This window comes from Lygodium microphyllum, unplaced genomic scaffold (assembly GCF_053477565.2).
Source record: "Lygodium microphyllum isolate KBCC unplaced genomic scaffold, Lygodium_microphyllum_v1.1.10 scaffold_66, whole genome shotgun sequence".
NCBI lineage: Eukaryota > Viridiplantae > Streptophyta > Polypodiopsida > Schizaeales > Lygodiaceae > Lygodium > Lygodium microphyllum.
In genome coordinates, this window is record NW_028229549.1 from 126,443 (window position 1) to 144,345 (window position 17,903).

The following is a 17,903-nucleotide window of genomic DNA, read 5'->3' on the forward strand; positions in this document are numbered from 1 at the left end:
GCAAATAGTATGCCAATTTGGTCCGTCAAAAGAAATAGTATCGGAAAGGGGGACGCATTTTCTGAACAAAGTGGTAAAAAGCCTTGGCACGTCAAGCACAATAAAATAACCCCCTATAACCCACAAGCCAATGGGCAGGTCAAGAGTACCAACAAGCAACTTGTGGGCATTCTATCTAAGGTAGTATCAGAAAAGAAACAAGATTGGGACAAAAAGTTATACGTGGTAGTGTGGGCATACAATACGATGTTCAAAGGAGCTACTGGTCACACCCCATTCAAGTTAGTATATGGAGAGGAGTGCATCCTACCTCTAGAGATCGAGTTGCCGATGATAAGATTCACAATCAATCATTCTTTGGGTGACGGGGATGCCCTCTTAGAGTGCTTTACAACTTTGCACACCTCGATAAGATTAAATTGCATAGCTTGCTACATCAAGAGGTGACCAAGCATTGGATGAAGCAGCTCCATGACCTAAAAGTAAAGAAATACACTTTTAAGAAAGGACAGCTAGTGTTGTACTATGATGCGCGTAGACAATTATTTCCAGGAAAGCTAGATCTCAAATGGGACAGTCCTTATAGGATTGTCGGGATCGGGAAGAATAAATCCACAATATTATTGACAGATCTTGAGGGTGTGGAGTTTAAGAATAAGGTTAATCTTAATAAGATTAAACCTTATTATTTCTGACTGCGCCAATGACATAAGTGCCTTGTAGGTCTATGCGCGTTTGATCAGACATCTGCAAGGAAAGAGCAATAGAGGTTGATGCGTCGACTGATCCCTTATTTGGAGCACCCATACTTAGAGCATCGATATCATCAGGGAAAGCTCATCTGGTGGAGTAAAGGCTATAAAGTGACTAAGCAAGACAATGGGACATTCGTTTGGGAGATTAAGCTCTTCTATCGTCACTGTTTGCAGATTTTGATGAGTGTCCCTGTAGTCTTTAATGATGAAGGTGGGATGGAGCTGTTAGTTCATCCTCTCAATATGTTGAATTTTGATTATCATGATTACGAATAGGGGAGGTTTGGATGGCTGGCTGTGTAAACCCATTGTGGACGTACACATTATATTTTGATGGGGCATCCAGGGGCCCTAATAAAAAATGGAGTGTTGGAGTAGTTATCTAAGATCACCGATGTAGAGTTACAATGAAATTAGCTGCTTATCTCGGGGCAGGATTCATTAACAACATGGCGGAGTATAAAGCCTTGATTATGGGGCTGAATATTGCCAAGAAAGGTGGTATTCGACAGTTGTTAGTAAAAGGGGATTCCCAGGTGAACTTAAATCAACTCAATGCTCTTGATAATGAGACAGGACTTCATTTGTGGGGAATGTTATCAGATCACGCGTTATATGGCAGGTGATATGGGTAATGCGAAGAGTAGCCGAGACCCATCTACCACTATTATACTGGACCCATAGGTTGGTCAGATGACATGTTATGTGTACGCCTCTTGCTATATATTCAAGAGGTATGGATCACAACTTGATGCATTTATTTTAGGGCTGAGAGCCCTATTTTTCCCCTTGGAATAGAGCATATTTTTGTATATCTGCCTTCTTCCAAGGAGGGATCTATATGAGCTAGTTTGTTTGATTTTTTAAGGCCAAGAGGGCCAGTTATTTTAAGGTTTTAATGTTTGATTTCTTTTGGCCAAGAGGGCTAGTTAGTTTGCAGCACAAATGTGCTATTTTTTTAGGCCAAGAGGGCTAGTTAGTTTGCAGCACAAATGTGCTATTTCTTTAGGCCAAGAGGGCCTATGTCTGTCTGGTACAGGTACATTTAATGGTTTTTTGTTTTAGTGATTGCATCATACATGTCGATGAAGTCACTGGAGGGAGCCTTTGCTACAACGGAGCTTCTTGTGGCCATTCCGGGTAGTTTTGTCTCCTTTCCAAAAAAAAATTCCCTTAAGAAAATAACGATACATGTGTAAGGGGGTACTTTTTGTTTGTTGGGGACCGAGAATCAAGGCATGACGTCCCAAGTTTGTTAGAAGTCAAGCTCACTTCAATCCGTCTTTATGAGTGATCGACATCTGTGACAGCTAGTGTGTGTGTACAGCTGTCTCCATGTGACTACATTGAATAAGTCAGGTGTGTGTTAGTCAGTGACTTGACTAGAGTTAGTCAGTGACCTGACTAGAGTTAGTCAGTTAGGTCTACACCTAGTCTAGTTTTATTTTTACACTGTATTGTGTACTTTCTCAGTTAGTTCTTGAATAATGAAGAAAACACAATGAGAGCCTGAAGGCTCATGGATATGGAGTATTCCCTGTCTCTCTCTCCCATCTTTGAACATACTATCAGAGCAGGACTTGGTGGACTTCTTGGAGCAAGAGGTAGTGAAGATGACCTGCAGAAGCTGAAGCCTTAGGTCTTTTCAAAATAGGTAGGCTGCCATTGTCAATGGGAAGGTAGGCATTGTGTGATTGCTCATTCTATGGTTCAAGCTACTGTCTGTGGCTTGCTTAGAGTCTTGAGAAGGGAGTATTGAGCACTAATTAGTGCCTCATCATCAACATAATCATCAAAATGTACTGTAGCAAGTTCTAGACAGGTTTGCGTGGTTGTGTCTGCTGCCATAAAGGCCCTCCATGGCTGGGATGCAGGGTATAGTGCATACTACAGTTGATAGGCAGCTTAGATACACACTTTGCAAGAGTTGTTGATGACTTTGAAGCCTAATACATGACTGTGAACTCTGTTATGAGGTGCTGGAGTGATACACAGATCTGAATCTGAAGCAAACATGCTGGAATCTATGATGGGACAGTATGTATGAGGTCTTATTTGATACACTGAAGCTACATGAAATGTATTTTGGCTTCTATTAAAGCATTGATATGTCCAGAAAGGCTTATGTATAATCTCTCATGCTTATGGACTGAAGTTTGGCACAAAAAAGAATTCAGATCTGGCATGTTTTAATGGCTGAAAACTGTCATTAAATAGTGGACAACAAGCATCACCTTCCACTGAAGCATTACATGCTACCTTGGGCACCCGTCATCTACATGAGGTGACATATGTATGCTGAGTTCTTAGAGGATCAAAGAGAGCTTTGGATATTACTAAATGATGCTGAAGTTTTGGAGCTAATGCAATTTCATCTTCTTGGCTGAATATAGACTGTAAATGCAATGTATAACTTGGCTCATTGAAGGCAGGAAGCCTAGAGTTACCCGCATAGTCATGTATTGACTCTGTCACACTGGAGCAAATGTATGACATGATTTGAAGACATTTTGGAGCTGCTTAAAGCTTGTTATGCTGATTTTTGGTTGACTGCAACCTGCAACCAAATTAGTTGACACTTGTACTTGCTGTTTATGCACTGCTTTGTGCTTATAAAGATATATTTGGAGTGACATACATCACAGACACAAGGCCACCCCATGGGTTGATTGTCGTGGCCCTACTGCAGCTCTCCTACATCTTGGGGATCGGCCCCTCGATGCACTGCTTCCACACATAGACACATTCAAAACAAGCTTCCCTCTTGGTGCCAATATATTTAACATTCCAGAAATGCACTTATCCATCCCCTTCTGACCCACCGTCTAAACCTACAGCGGGGTTGCTCACTCTCCTACGTGGGTCAAGTCCTAAAGAAACCAAGTGTTATGCATCCAAGAGCTTGTAATTGATACTATTTAACGATGCTTGATGCAAATGTGTATATGATTAAGTACTCAAACAATTGAAAAATAGCCTCGTGCATTGTGCAAATCCATTCTTCTCATGTTTCCATACACTAACGCATAATTCTTGTGATGAGAGAAGACCACGAGCCTTACACTCATGCTGTACTTCCCTTTATTTACCTTAACATCATCCTATATGAATAATGTAGCAAATACATCAGATTTTATATACTCCATTATTTATAGCTAAACCTAATTAATGTGTCTAGCTCCTAAGCCTAGGTTAAATTTGCTTTATTACAAAATTCTTCATCCAGAAGATAAGCCTCCTGTAATTCTTCAATCCAATCATTTTGCAATTCTGTCATGGCTGAAACTTTGCAAGCCCACATACGAGAAAGAGAATCGGCCACTATATTATCTTTTGCTGTTGCCTTGAATGGATTAGGGAAAGAGTACAAAGCTTTTGACACATCTATTTCTGTTAGAGAAGAGCCTCCTACCTAGGAAGAGCTAGTTTCTTTGTTGCTGCATGAGGATGTCAAACTTGGTTTGAATATAGGTTCCAGTGCATCTCAGAGTAGAGACACTATGTTATACTCTAGCTAGCGTGGCATAGGATTTAGAGGTCGTGGTTCATTTCGAGGTCGTGGTGACACTCGTAATGCTTATGGACAGCAACAGCAGTAGGGTAATTGGCATGGTGCAAATACACAAGGCCAGTATGGATCTGCCAGGTTTAGAGGCAGGGGGAGATCACCCCGTGGTAGAGGTGGTGGATTTGGTTCATGGCAGTCATCTGATTAGTCCAACAGGGACAAGGATTGCCATTATTGCGGCAGGTATGGGCACATTGCAAAAGACTGTTACAAGAAGCAGGGAGATATGAAGGCAAAGGGCAGACAGCATGGGCACTATGCACCTTCCAGTGGTGCTCATGATGAGCAAGTTGATAGAAGCTTTGCCATGCAGCATGTATCCAAAAATGCATCGAGACATAATAGAGATGATAGATGGAACATTGACTCTGGAGTGTCAAACCACATGACACCGCATGGAGAGTGGTTTGATGAGATGGTTGTAGGTACACATGGTCATGTATGTACTGGGGATGACACCCAACATGACATAAAGCATAATGGGTTTGTTCCTCTCATGATGCCTGATGGCAAGAAGAAAGGCCTGCATGATGTATTACATGTACCGACCATAACAAAGAATCTTTTGTCTGTGGGTCAAATGGCAGAACAGAATCTGCAAGTGAGATTTAACAAAGATGGATGTTTCATTGAGGAGTATGGAAATGGCTGCAAGTTAATTGCCAAGGGCAGAAGGGATGGCAGGATGTTTACATTGGATGTGACCATTCCGGGACTTAAGGTAGCCATGTTTGCTTATGATGAGAGTGCCATTCGGGATGTAGAGATTTGGCACAAGCGGATTGGACATGTCAATGTACAAAAGCTGAAATCTATGCAGTAGAAGGAAGTAGTACTTGGATTACCCAAATTCAAGTATAATGACTTTGGTCATGTATGCCCTGCATGTCAGTTTGGGAAGCATTTTCATGAGACATGTAAAAAACAGCACTAGGCCTTTACAGTTGGTGCACTCTGATGTCTGGGGTCCTTCACATAATGCTTCTTTTGGAGGTGCATGGTATTGTGTATCATTTATTGATGATTTCAACAGATACACTTGGCTTTATATTTTGAAGCATAAAGATGATGTGTTTGATGTATTCAAAGACTTCAAGAAGCATGCAGAAAATGAGGTGGGCTGCTACATATCCTGTTTGAGATCAGATGGAGGAGATGAATATGTCTCTAATTACTTTGACAGGTATCTTGCTAAATATGGGATCAGAAGACAGCTCACATGTAGCTATACACCGCAGCAAAACGGTGTTGTAGAGAGGAAAAACAGGGTCCTGATGGAATCAGCTAGAGCTATGTTGAATGAGAAATGTCTGCCAAATGGTTATTGGGCTGAAGCAATGATGACTGCTGTCTATGTGCTAAATCGAACCCCTACAGTAGCGATTCATGATGTCACTCCATATGAGAGGCTGTATAGTCATAAACCTGATATTTCGCACTTGAAAGTATTTGGTAGCATTGCATATGTGCATATACCGGAGGAGAAGATGAAGATACTGGACCCTAAGGCAATGAAGAGTGTGTTTGTGGGATATGCACATGAACGAAAAGCTTATAAGTGTTATGTAGCTTCTACGCATGAGACACTCATAAGCAGAGATGCGGTATTTGATGAGTTAGCATCCTGGTATGGGAATCCTGTTTGCAGTGCCTACTACTGGCTCACCCAGTATGAGTCATGCTGAAAATACTCCTGCAAAGAGTACTTCCATGAGTGGTCAAACAAGTGATGTATCATCTACAGTGAGTCCTTGGACAGGATGATTGCGCAGTCACACTATTGCATCCACTAACATGGATATGTTAGTGAGGGGGAGAATAGATAAGGGAAAAGAAAAGGTTTTTGAAGATGTAACAGGTCCACTCACTGCATGTTATGACTCATCTAGCAGTGACAGCTTAGACAGTGAATTGGGGATTCCATCTGTTATGACGCCAGGTGGCAGGCAGAGTCGTTATGTACCGCCTCATGAGAGGCAAGCTCACAGTGAGCCATAGCTGAGGAGATCAGAGAGGGTCAGACGACCTGTTGATAGGTACACTTACACTAGATATTCAGCACGACATTATGCTTATATGACGAAAGTAACAGGTTTTAGAGAACCAAGTAAGTTTGATGAGGCAGTTGTGCAGATGAGGATTGGTGTGCTGCTATGGATGAGGAATATTTAGCTTTGGCTGAAAATGGCACATGGGATTTGGTACAGTTGCCTGAGGGCAAAACACCTATTGAGTAAAAGTGGGTGTATAAGGTAAAATGTAGATCAGATGGATCATTGGAAAGATACAAGGCTAGGCTGGTTGCAAAAGGGTATACGCAGCAGTATGGTCTTGATTATGAGGAGACTTTCAGCCCTATAGCAAAGATGGCTACAGTTAGAACTATGATTGCTTTGGCAGGCTAGAGGCTGGAAACTATGGCAGATGGACGTAAAGAATGCCTTTCTGAATGGAGAGTTACAGGAAGAAGTTTACATGGAACAGCCTAAAGGCTATGTGCATCCAGAATTTCCAGCACATGTATGCCAGCTGAAAAAGGCATTATATGGGCTAAAACAGGCATCCAGAGCATGGAATGCTCGCATCAGCAGTTATTTGCAGCAACATGGTTTTCGATTGGGTGATGCTAATCATAGTTTGTTTGTGAAGAAGACAGATCGTGGCTATGTATTCCTAGTTTTCTATGTTGATGACTTGATCATTACAGGAGATGATGAAAGCAGGATTGCTGAAGTAAAGACATGTTTACAGGCTGAGTTTAAGGTCAAGGACCTAGGAGAGCTGAAATATTTTTTGGGGATTGAGGTTGTCTCTACACCTCAAGGCATATGGCTGCTACAGAAGCAGTATGCTCATGACATGTTACAGAAATATGGTATGGCTGATTGCAAGCCTATGGATACGCCTTTAGAGCAAAATGTCAAGCTGCAGATTGATGTTGGGACAGAGATTGAGAATGTTACCATGTACAGACAGATGGTAGGCAGCATGATCTATCTCATAATCACTAGACCTGACTTGAGTTATGCTGTGGGGCTGATTAGTCAGTTCATGCAAAAGCCTCGCAAACCACACTTGGATGCAGTCAGGAGAATTTTGAGATATGTAAAGAGTACCACAGATCATGGGCTGTTTTATGCATATGGGAAACCCCTTGACTTGATGGGGTATACTGATGCTGACTGGGCTGGTTGCACTTATGACAGGAGGTCAACCAGTGGCTATGCATTTGGATTGGGTAGTAGCATGATCAGTTGGCAGAGTAAGAAACAGCCTATAGTTACATTGTCCAGTACGGAAGCAGAGTATCGTGGTGTGGCCTTAGCGGCCTGTGAAGCTATGTGGTTACAGAAGTTGCTGAATGACTTGGGAGTACACTTGGACAGCAAAGTAAGGCTGTACTGTGATAATTTAAGTAGTGTCATGTTAGCAAGCAATCATGTTTATCATGCAAGATCGAAACAATTGAGGTTCACTACCATTTCATCAGGGAAATGGTTTTAGCAGATCAGATTGACTTGGAGCATGTGAAGACTGAAGACCAGGTAGTAGACATCTTTACCAAATCACTTGGTAAAGATAAGTTCATTCACTTTAGACAGCTACTTGGAGTGATGCAGATGATTTGAGTTTTGTTTTGAGCTTGAGGGGGAGTGTTAGAAGTCAAGCTCACTTCAGTCCATCTTTATGAGTGACCGACATCTGTGAGCTAGTGTGTGTGTACAATTGTCTCCATGTGACTACATTGAATAAGTCGGGTGTGTGTTAGTCAGTGACCTGACTAGAGTTAGTCAGTTAGGTCTACACCTAGTCTAGTTTTATTTTTACACTGTATTGTGTACTTTCTCAGTTAGTTCTTGAATAATGAAGAAAACACAATGAGAGCCTAAAGGCTCATGGATATGGAGTATTCCCTGTCTCTCTCTCCCATCTTTGAACAAAGTTTAGGTTCGATATGTCTGTGGGAGGTTTGAGTAGTCATTGCCTCCTGAAAAGGCATTGTTAGGCATTGAAAGACCTGTTTTCAAAGGAAGTCCTAGTGACCCTGTTTCGCTAACCTACTAGGCGGCCGTTCTAGGAGGTCCTATTAGTGTGAGGCAGTTAGAGAAACCTACTAAAATGATGATATAAAGAAAAAAATCCCTAAATATATGAGAGAAAATCTATGAATATACAGAGGTGTATAAAAAGGGGTCTAACCCCTATAAAAAAATATAGAAAAGGAAAGAAAGAAAAATCCTTGAGAAGTTGTTTATTGCCTTGTGAAGGCCTGGTAGGTTCTTGGGAACGAGTCAGACCCAGGGCCAATGCCTTGTCTTCCTAGGGGTGGTATCTAATTGGAAAAATAAGAATAAGAGAAGGTTGGAGTGAAAATAAAAGTGAGTGTTAGAAAAGGATTAAGTGTTGCCTTGCGAGGGCTTGGTAGGTTCTTGGGTACCAAGACAGGACCTGAGGCCAATGCCTTGTTCTCCTTGGGTCACTACGCTCAGCTCCCTCCTTTTATATGCCCAAGTATAGAAAATAAGAGGCTAAAGGACCAATGTGCTAAAAGATAATATTTGTTGATCAAGCTATAGGGATCCTCGCCTAGTAGGAGCTCCTAGTTGAGTTGTCCTTAGGTAGGTAATTCAGACCACCACTTATGATGCCCTCTTTGATAGTTCTTTTTAGCTTGGATGTGTTGGAACAGTTGGTTAATAACTAGCTCTAGGCTTTTTATTAGATTATGCTAGGCCTACTCCTCATGGATTTCATGCCTTGGTTTTGTCAGGGGGTAGGGTGAGAGTTGTGATGTGTTTTGATGCGTATCTATTTTGTATCAGCTTGATGCTTCCTTTGGTTGTTTTTGTGCAGATCTGTTCATGGGATTCGACGAGCTGAGTCGCCCTATCTCGTGGTCGCCAATGACATATGATTTTTGACACCGAGAAATGTTTAAAAATAGCAAAAAAATCCAAATTTCAGGGGAAAAATAGACTTTGTTGAAGGGGGCAGAGCTGCAATCATCACGATTTTAAGCGGCAATGCCCCAAAACTGCTTTAAAGACCCACCAACCAGCGATTGGGAAATTTTCATAAATTTTCTGACTGTTAGACGGGACTTTTGGAGATGCCTGGTAGTGGGGGACTTTGAGACGAATGCCCAGAAATTTTTAGTGGCCAAATCCGAGGCCGGACGTGGGAGATAGATTGGAAAGGAGGGCCAATATCAAATGGCCAAGTGGAAATGGACTTTGGAAGGGCCAAAGGGTGTGACTCTTAGGGGTTTCCTTTGAGGGGGTCCCAAAATTTTATTTTCATGAGGGGGGACGTGTTTTTTGCCGCCTGCAAATTGATGCCATGGAGGGGGCGACGTTTTGATGAGGAGGGGTGGAGAGGGCAAATGCTACCTCAATGTACCCCTATAAACCGATCATGCCAGGCATATGCACTCTTTCTTCACTCCATATCCCCAGTCTTCGCTCCTCCAATGGATGCCCAAATCAAAAGATAAAAAACTAGTCTTTCTCTCTCCTTCCTCTCTCTATTCCAAGATGCAATTCATGTGGGAAGAATCAAGAAGAGAATCGGGTGGTGAATGCTTGTCCGTCATGGTACTGGATCACTCCTGAATCGATGGAGGGCTAGAGTTCGCTGTTCAGAGGTGGGTTGAGCCTTGAATGAGGGTGATCTGCAGTCCCGCATCTGATTTTAAAACCCGCAAAGAAGGAAAAAACCGGTAACTCTATTTTACAAAGGAAAATTATTTGTTTTTTATATTTGATTGAGCCAATGTTGTTCTTATGGAGTAAAAATTGGTAGACATGTTATTTACTGCTTTTTCTATGCTTGCATAGTGAAAAAATTAGAAAACATAAAGTTAAAATGCTAGAAATAATTTTTAGAAACCCATAAAACACAATTTTTATGAGAAAAATGGGGTTTTTGGTGTTTTCGGATGGGATAAACCAATAGACATGGGATAAAATGCTAATAAAATCTATATTTTTGATGTTTTAAAAATCAAGATAGCTCTAAAAATATATCAATAATTTTATAAGAAAAATATAGAAAATGGAGAAAAATAGGAATATGCCTTGCAAAAAATACGAAAAAATATAATAAGTGATTTTGGACGTATGGTAGGGACACAACATGAGGTTTGGCCTCAGTTTGCCCTATCTTTTTGTCACAGTGTGTGATTTATTGATTTTTATACATTAAACGATGACAAAACAACCTCTATACATCTATGCAACGAAGCGAAACTTAAACGGTGAGGGGAAGGAGGATTTTGTGCAATAGTTTGAGGGCTGAAATAATACAAATTCTGATTGTTTTTCCTATGCATAGCATTTAGGAGACAACCTATTTGGAAATAAGGGATCTAGTAGCACAAGGTGCGCCTTGGTGCTAGATTCTTGCAACGAAGCATATACGTATTAGTTGGAATTCATGAAAAGATTGTTTGCGTACTAGCACATAGGCTGATTTTGAAACATAATTGTTTGTGCACAATGAGACATCCACTATTGCATTGATCATACATGTGGTATCAACTCGTGGAAATGCATAGCAATTTTTTGAATTATAGTTGACCCATGCTTGAGAGGGTGAGACTCCCCTTGTCGTAGGCTAGTCATTCATTTCTTGGGGGAAATTATTGGTGAGGAAACATGGTATCTCCTAGATCTCACTGAAAAGAGAGGAGTCTTGTGCGAATGTATTTATATGTAAAAGCAATGCATCGAGGGGCCAATCCCCAAGATGTAAGAGAGCTGCAGTGGAGCCACGGCAATCAACCGATGGGGTGCCTCCTATGACTGTGATACGTGGCACTTATTGCTAATATGTGTGGGATACCCCCTTTGAGGGGTTTTGGTGAAGGTGCCGTTGGACTCTTACCCAGCTACAAACACAATATTAGATGTATCTAGTGTGCATTTAGTTATTACAGATGCTCCTGGCATGCAAGGTTGTGTGGTGGTGGAGGTGTCTGTTGTGCGTGTGGTCCAGCTAATGCCATAGCTAGTGTCGGCCCATTTTTGGTTCCATCAGCAAACAAGTTCAAGCAAATTTCTTAACTTATCTTCACATTAATCTTTGTCTCCTGCTGATATAGGAGAAATTATGTATCCCTTCTGTCCAACAAAAGTACCCCTTCTGCCCTGCTAAAGTAATTGGTCCAAATCACATGGCATCACAATTTCTATCATTTGTCTAAAATATGATCTCCCAACATGCCTAGACGTTGGGGGGGCCATGGAGGTCTTCAACTCCATTCTAGACCTACCAAGGGGTGTCCAGAGCTCACAAGCTATCTAGGAGCAAAACATCATTTCCATGGTTGGCATTTTCACCACTCGACCTTCGGCCCATGAATCGAGCAATGCCCTCTTCGAGTTAATCTGTGATGCAATCATGGAGGTGATCCACCAGTGCAAAATATCCTTCCTTAATTAATCCAATTAAGAATAAAACACAATCAAGGCATTCGGTTCCAATATGATTGTCCAAGGAAAACATTCCTTTATTCCCAAGGCAATTTGTCGTCACAGACCCCTACCATGCATTTACCATAAATCACAAGCACTTGGAATAATCATCCAAACAACAAACCAACAACCAATTGAATGTAAAATCATTTTGGATGTTGTTTGATCAACCAACAAAACCAATTGTATTTTTCCCAAACAATGCAAGAATAGACACAATAACATTTCCATCGCATATCTGCTCTCCCCCTTGGGATCAAAGAGCGATTCTATGTAAATTTTACTTAACACTTGTATGCACAATTTTTAATGTCATTCTTTTTATGATTATGCCATTCATAACCCCTAACGGATTCTTCCTTGTAATTGCTCTATCAACGAATAAGCCATATGCAACTAGGTGCAATGAACTTCCCTTGATACGTACACTTTGCAAGCTTTCAAATATGTGAGATAAAATTTATTATTTCCAATGACCTATACTCGTGCATCATAGTATAGGCCTAACATATCTCATACAAGAATCAAAGCAAGCATACATTACTTACAACCGGTACCCCAGTTGGATTGACAGTGATACCTTCGCCCGAAGCTTCATTGCTGGTTGTAGGATAGCCATCCACACGCGACCTTCTTCGCTTGGGGATCATCGTCCACAAGTAGATTCAAGAAATAAGGAAGGAATTGTCAAGAATCGCGTGGTGGGGGGACTTGCTCAAGATGCTGCGTCGAACACACACAAAAATGCACAAGGAGAAGCTCACTCAAGAGATAAGAAGAGAGATGGAGGCCAAAACGTTTTCTTGCTGATTTCTTCTTCTTCTTCCACTCTCTTTTACAATGTACACAAAGTATAGATAATATACATAATAAAGGAAAGTGGCCTACTAAGTCAAACAATGCATAACCGACTACACTAGTCGACTGGCGCTATAACTATGCCAGCTGTAAATAGGTGTAACAACCTGAATATAATAAGTAATGAGTCAGTGGCCATGTGAGAGTCATAATGACCACCTACGTGCTAAGTGTAGACATGTGGACCCATCTAACCAGGCGGTCCATCATCAATGTCTGCATGTGTTGAGCTTGTCATCTCAACACTCCCCCTCAAGCTCAACTGCATCTCTGCAACTTCAAGTAAGCTTCGAAACTTTTGAAGCTTCTCTATACCCAATGCCTTCGTGAAGATGTCAACTATCTGATCCTGTGTACTGACATACTCCAAGTCAATCTCACTTGCTAGTACCTTCTCTCTCACAAAGTGGTAGTGTACCTCAATATGTTTTGTCCTGGCATGGAACACAGGGTTCCTAGCCAACTGTATACTGCTCATGTTGTCACAATAAATGACAACTGGACCTTCCACCTGCACATCTAAATCAACCAATAACTTTTGTAGCCATACTACCTCACATGCTGCTATAGCAGCACCTCTATACTCAGCCTCTGTACTTGACAAAGCAACTGTAGGTTGCTTTTTGCTGCTCCAAGTAACTGCTGCACTACCAAGAGAGAACATGTATCCATTGGTAGATCTTTTATTAGACATACTACCAACCCAATCTGCATCTGTGTATCCAAACACCTATACATCTGTACCTGTCTCATAGAAAAGTCCATAATGTAATGTGGACTTCACATATCTCAATATGCGTTTGACTGCATCCAAATGTATCTTTCTAGGTACTTGCATAAACTGACTCACAAGACCAACATCTCAATCACCATGCAAGAATGCATTCTTTCCATCCATTTGCTGCAACCTCCAACCTTTGGCTGCTGCCAAAGAAATCACATCTGACAGTTGCCATCCTAGCAACTGGACTGAAGGTTTCTTCATAATCTGTGGCCTACTAAGTCAAACAATGCATAATCGACTACACTAGTCGACTGGCGCTATAATTGTGCCAGCTCTGTAAATAGGTGTAACAACCTGAATATAATAAGTAATGAGTCAGTGGCCATGTGAGAGCCATAATGACCACGGACGTGCTAAGTGTAGACGTGTGGACCCATCTAACCAGGCGGTCCATCATCAATGTCCGCATGTGTTGAGCTTGTCATCTCAACAGGAATGGATTTTGAGATAGAAGAACATAAGAGAAAATGGCTTAGTTGAAGACCGGGATAGGGGGAATTGAACTAACTCTCTCCCTTGCAACCTCTTGGGGTAACTCCTCTCTCTCTCTCTCAAGATCCTTCTTGCAATCTCTGGAGGGGTATCCTTCTACCTCTCTCTTGCAGCCTCTCAGGGTCTCCTTGTCCTTGCTTATGCCTCCCCATGCCTCATATTTATTGTGAATTAGAGAAGAGGGGATGTGGCTGAGAAAAAGATCTCTTTGTGGAGGTGATCTTGGAAAAATCACTAATCTGATGCTCAAATCATAAATCTAATGGTTCCATTAGCTCTGAAAGGGGGATAAAACTCCAAGACACTTGTTTAGAAATCTTTCAGGTCACTCCTTCTTTCTCTCCCTATTTGAAGTGTTGTTTACTACTTGCAAATAGCAATCGCGGCACACACAATTTTGCAAATCCCTCTTTGTTTGTATTAAATCTCCGAAACTAGCTAGAGAACCACTTTCTTTTTTCCTCATGACATCTAGTTCTAGAAATTTCCATATCTCTTTAGGATATTTACAATAAGTAATATCTAAAATATCTAAAATATGCTAGTTTTGACAAAAAAGTTAATATTTTTGGACTATCCATACTATACACATTAATATTAGTGATTAATATGGATCATAACTCTCGTTCACGTTGTAACTTCCATGAAGGGTGGCTACGGTCCTTTTCAATCCAAGAAAAATGTCGAATTACGACTCTCATTTTTTAAAATATATTTTTAATTTAAAATTTTTAAGTTATTAATGTTAGTTAGTTTTTACCTTAGTTAGTTTTTAGTTAGTAATCTTAATAACTTATTAATTAACCAACTAACTTTTAATTGCATAGAAATATTTCATTCTCCTCCCCTTAGAGAAATCGAGATGTCGTTATCTTGAGAGAAATCGGGGGTATCATTTTGGAACCTGTGGGTTATCGGCCCACCACGCTTTTGTTGTGCTACTCTAGTCACACAAGTACTTGGCTTCAAAACCAGTGCAACTCATATTATGCAAATTAACTATAGGTATAAGAGTAGGATTTATTGGGGTATTCTCAATACCGAATGTATTACATTTTGGAAAGATATCTAGGGTTCCTAACCATCTTGAAGAGATGTAGTGGGTTCTAGGTCTTCTTCTTCATCTAATTCCTCTATATAACTATAGATTGCACCTGTGTAGCTTCGTTTTTTTGGGGGCTCAATGTCTTCTAGGACTTAGGTCAAGGCAGTCTACTTGGATGTGTCCTAGCTCATTACAATGGAAGCATTGACGGTAGGGACATCTCCTACGGATGTGCCCTATCTCTCGGCACGTGTGACATCTATTGCCTTGATCTCAAGAAGGATCTTTGCTACAATTGCTTGATTTGAGTTCTTGGATGATTGGATTCACTCGAAGTAATGCATCCTGCAAGTCTATTGGACGCATTGCTTAAAGATGGTGGTTCAAAGGAGTGTTCAAGTCATGGCAAAACTTAGATACTTGCTATGAAATATCCATAGATGGTGCATATTTTAGTAGTGTTACAAACTTTGAGTAATAGGCTTCCAAGGTTAATTCTAGCTGCTTGAGCTTGAAGAATTCATTCATCTTCAAAGTCTGGTAGGTCGGTGGAAGGTATCGTCCGCATACAGTATCTTTCAGCTGAGTGACAGCAGCTTGGAAAATATCTCGATCTTTGTACCATTGCTTCCACCATATTTGAGCCTCGCCAACTAACTTAAGTTTGCCTATCATTGCTTGATTGGAGAAAGTGGTTCCTGAAGCAGATAAATAATCATCCATCGACTCAGTCCATATCTCTGCCTCTGTTGCGATGTCTATCCCTTCTCCATCAAACTCGGGTGCCTTAATTTGCTTGAGAAGTAATTTTTTCTCTTGCATGTCAGCATTCGTGGGTGTAGAAGATGCCTAACAATCAAGTTACACTACTTAGGTTACTCTGTTTAGAATATGCCTACGAACCTTACATTAATCAATCACGCACCATTACAAAGTTTTGCTATGATAACAACTATAAGGTGCCCGCCTATCGGCTGTCCAAGCACATTTTAGCGATCTATCGAGAAATGAATCTAAGTGTCATTGCCTGACACTCCCATGGAATGTTTCGACATTTGTCACCTAGGGTTTCCCGAATCCACCTCGCAACGGAACGTTTGCGGCCGAACCTACTAGGATCAACCTAAAATCTGGGGCTCCTACTGGCCAAGGTCTCCTGACATCATTCTAGTGTCGGGTACTAGACATCCTACTTTACGCAGAGATATCCAAGCCGAAGCTGACCCATACCATACTTGGTTCAAAGAGAATGAGAAACAAGAGGGATACGATGCTTGACCTCTCTACTCGTAGGGCATAGTCCCATTCCAGTCCCCTAAAATGGCATGAATCAGGGTTCTATCCTAACAATTTTTAAGGGTCGATCGTTGGTAAAACCTTGTGAGAAGCCTCCCAGCTCTCTGGGACCACCATGCCGTAGGACAGATAGACCCATCAGGGGTTCTGCCCACCCGCTTCCCTCAATAGGCATTCTTTAGTTATCTAATTAGGTCTTATCACATTTATGTGTGACATTTAAAATTAGCTTCCTTAATTAAGCATTTTAGGACACAGGGTTCATTTGCGTGATTTACAGCACAAACATGAATACAAAGCAAGCAATCCATTGAAAAACAAGTTCAAGGAAATTCCTTAACTTATCTTCACATTAATCTTTGTCTCCTGCCCATACAGGAGAAATTATGTATCCCTTCTATCCAATAGAAGTACCCCTTCTTCCCCACTGAAGTAACTGATCCAAATCACATGGCACCACAATTTCATTCTTTATCTAGAATAGGATCTCCCAACATGCCTAGACGTTGGGGGCCACGGAGGTCTTCAACTCCATTCTAGACCTAGCAAGGGGTGTCCAGAGCTCCACATGACCCGCAAGTTGTCTAGGAGTGAAACATCATTCCTGTGGTTGGCCTTTTCACCACTCAACCTTCAGCCCATGAATCGAGCAGGGCCCTCTTCAGGTTAATCTGCGATGTGCAAAATATCCTTCCTTAATTAATCCAATTAAGAATCAAGCACCATCAAGGCATTCAGTCCTAATATCACTGTCCAAGAAAAATATTCATTTATTGCCATGGCAATTTGTTGTTAGAGACCCTTGCCATGCATTTACCATAAATCACAAGCACTTGGAATAATCATCCAAACAACAAACCAACAACTAGATGAATATAAGAGCATTTTGGATGTTGTTCGATCAACCAACAAAACCAATTGTATTCTTCCCAAACAACACAAGAATAGGCGCGATAACATTTCCATCGTATATCTGCTCCCCCCTTGGGATCAAAGAGTAATTCTATGTAAATTTTACTTAACACTTGTATGCACAATTTTTAATGTCATTATTTTTATGATTATGCCATTCATAACCCCTGATCGATTCTTCCTTGTAATTGCTCTATCAAAAAATAAGCCATATGCAATAAGGTGCAATTAACTTTCCTTAATACATGCACTTTGCAAGCTTTTGAATATGTGAGCTGAAATTTATCCTTTCCGATGACCTATACTCGTGCATCATAGTATGGGCCTAACATATCTCATACAGGTATCAAAGAAAGCATCTATCAATTTGGAAATACATTACTTATGACTAGTAGCCCAGTTGGATTGAGAGTGATGCCTTCACCCAAAGCTTCATTGCTAGTTGTAGGATAGCCATCCACACGCCACCTTCTTCACTTGGGGGCCATCGTTCGTAAGTAGATTCGAGAAATAAGAAAGGAATGGATTATGAGATGGAAGAACGTAAGAGAAGATGGCTTAGTTGAAGACCGAGATAGGGGGAATTGAACTAACTCTCTCCCTTGCAATCTCTCGGGTTAACTCCTCTCTCTCTCTCTCTCTCTCTCTCTCTCTCTCTCTCTCTAGCTCCTTCTTGCAATCTCTGGGGGGGTATCATTCTACCTCTCTCTTGCAGCCT